This window comes from Triticum aestivum, chromosome 1D, assembly GCF_018294505.1.
Source record: "Triticum aestivum cultivar Chinese Spring chromosome 1D, IWGSC CS RefSeq v2.1, whole genome shotgun sequence".
Classification (NCBI taxonomy): domain Eukaryota; kingdom Viridiplantae; phylum Streptophyta; class Magnoliopsida; order Poales; family Poaceae; genus Triticum; species Triticum aestivum.
This window is the reverse complement of record NC_057796.1, coordinates 391,745,589-391,748,639: the sequence shown is the minus strand read 5'-3', so window position 1 is coordinate 391,748,639 and position 3,051 is coordinate 391,745,589. Positions and strand designations below refer to the sequence as shown.

Genomic DNA, 3,051 nt, shown 5'->3' with positions numbered 1-3,051 from the left:
GGACCTGGCCGCTGTAAGCATCCAGGCCGCCAGCTGCGACGGCCTCCTCCTCCTCGACTTCGCCGGCACCCTCCGCAGCCCCGAGGGCACCCGCGACTACTACGGCCCGGGAGTGGCCGCCTTCTAACCGGGCGTGAGGCGCTTCGTGTGCAACCCTCTCAGCGGGCAGCTGTTCCGCGTCCCGGTCCCTGTCCCCAGCATGGATGCCGAGAGGACGACCACGCCCTTCGGCCTGCTCACCCAATCCGACGGCTCCCACGGCGGGCCTGACAGGTTCGTGGTCGCCCAACTCTGCCGCCGGGAATGGGACGGCCAAAGGGTTGTGCGCCGCTTTCGGTCCGAAACAGGGGAGTGGGACGAGCCGCCGCTGTCCGTCCCGGCCACGGCCCCGGTTTGGCGCGCCATGCCAAAGCACGAGGCGGTGGCGTTCGGCGACCGGCTGTGGTGGGTCGACCCTTACATCGGCGTCTTCTCCGTCGACCCATTCAGCGACCAGCCGGAGCATGTCTTCGGCGTGCTGCCGCGCCCGCTGCCCAACTTTGCCATTGAGGAGTGTCCGGCACTGTTCCAGCTCTTGGGTGTCAGCGAGGGGAAGCTGCGCTATGTCAAAATGACCACCAAGGAGCCGATTATGTTCTACTCCTTCTCGCTCGACGACGACAGATCCTCCTGGAAGCTGACACATGAGACGAGATTCAACATAGTCAAGCCTGACAAATCCATACCAATGGAGTGTGAAATGCCGTGGATTTCTGCAATTGATCCATTCAATGCCAACATATTGTACTTGCAATTTGGTGGCTCTATTTATGAATTCAACATGGCTGGTGCATTACTGGGAGGAGTTCTTTTCCAGACAGCATCACGTCTCCGCACGACGGCTTTGTGCCTGTAATGCTCCCAACGTGCCGTGAATCATACAACATGCCGTGTGCAGGTATATACTATATATGCTTCTTTGATTCATTTGGATGTTGAAGCTCTGAAGTTTACTGCACTTTAATTGTTGGGGTGCACAGGTCTTAGTTGAACATATATAGTACTGTAGTATTTTTCATTTCATGTGCATGGAACCTTGTGCACAGCATGGATATTTTTGTTAATTGTCCTGAATTGTATCTGTATTGAAGTTTCTGAAGGTGGTGATTTGGTGGCTGATATCTTAAATGTTGTGTAGACTTAACCATTGCATATAGGCTGATACATTTCAGAACTAAACTGGCCACTATTAGTAGTGATCTATTCTGAAACTAATTGCTGCAGGCGGCATTATGTATTACTAGAGAATCTGGTGTGTTTCGTTGATTGCACTGGACATGGGATTGTATATCATGCAGAGTAAAAATGTTTTTCTTCTCTATTTAATGTCAACATATGCCTGTGCCACTGTCATGCTAAATGCCTAAGCAGTATTTTCTGATCCAATTCATGTTATAATGAAGAAACATATGCATTTGTGTTAAGAAGTTCTTGTAACTATGGATATAGCTGAAGGAACACTTTCGAGCAAAACGACCAATTGCACAAGGAAGAGTTTGGCAGACATACTTGTTCGTGTTGACAAAGACCAGAAGAATTGAAGCGCGCCATCTAACTTATCTTTGGTAATTTATCTTAAATAATTCTTTCTTATTGGGCACCCCTTCTTATTTTCATTCGATCTTTAGTTATTTCTTTTCCTTTCTCGTGTCCATGATTCTGTATATCTCCTACATTTGCAATGTTTTAATTGTAGGAGCAAGTAGTTTGGTCATGTTTCTGAGTGTATTTTTGGATGGTAACCAAAACTAACCGTACTAAATTTTTGGTCATGGCTAAAATTTTGGCTCTTGGTTGGATTATTGCCATATTTTCGTATGCACATGCACTCTAGCAATACCAACTCTAGTTCATTTTTCACTTGTATATACTGTCTTCAGTGCTTTTGTACAGGAGTATTGTCTGAACTACTGTAGTACCAGGCTGGTCTGATTTGACCCATTTTTTTCAAAAAGAGGGGAAAGTCCCTCGGCCTCTGACTTAACCCAAACATAATTAAAATGAGGAAAAGGCTAAAGATGTCCTGCCTTTTCACCTTGATAAGTTTTGCTCTTTCACTAGTCACTAATCCTGATATGTTATTACCAAATCAAGACTGAACTGAATTGTGTTGCTTGCTAGTATGTCCTACGAAGTAACCTTGCTGTGTTTGAGATTTGCAAAACAGACAGACAACGTTGTTTTCTGGTATGAGTATATCGCGTTTCTTTTTGTAGAAAATCATCCGGTAGTATTCTGGTATTTCTGTTTTACCGTTTACTCTCTTGCCTTGCAGATTCCTTACAAATGGACCGACAACTAGGCTGATGGCGGTACTGGAAGACATGAACTCTCATCTTGGGGGAATTCTGGGACAATCTTGGTGTGTTCCGTTTGCTGATGCTCTCTCTGAACAATGTTCTTGGCGCACCCATTGAATAGAATGGATGCATTCCAGCGGCTGTTAGAATTAATGGGCTAGGCCCATAGCAATTTCTGAAATCTCAAAGCCCATGTGTAAAATGGCAAGTGGTGGTGCTAAGTTTAGTCCCACCCCGGAAGTTGAAGAAGAGTTGGACCTCTTTATATAGTGGGTTCTCTCCACCATTCTAAGTGGTGTGTGAGAAGAGAAAGGGAAAACCACACGTGCGCGCTCGCTCGCTCGCCTCGCCGGGGGATTGTGATCGCGACACAATATTGCCACAGACACACCGAAAAACACCTAGGGTTTTGCCGAGCAGGTCTCCGGAACCGTTCGTCTTTGCGATCCTGCACCGAGAGAGGACGAAATAGGTTTTTGGGAAGCGCTGTGCGCGACTGCTCAAATTCGTCATCACGGGTCGTCTTCCGTCCAAGTCGGGCGGTGCTACTCATCGTCGTATTCATCGCCGTCAGCAGCAGATCGTCATCAACACCGTCGCACCCATAATAGCTAACGATCAGTACGTCCAACATCCTCTGTTCATGTCTGTCTCTACAGCTATTGTTACGTGTTTGCTGCTTTTATGCATGTCTTGTTGTTCTTCTAGTTTG

The 3,051-nt window shown here is 47.1% G+C and overlaps 1 pseudogene; it reads left to right on the top strand.

The window, feature by feature from the left end:
• Window position 1: 1 nt before the first annotated feature.
• LOC123159512 (uncharacterized) lies at window positions 2-1,580 on the top strand (annotated as a pseudogene).
• Window positions 1,581-3,051: the final 1,471 nt, after the last annotated feature.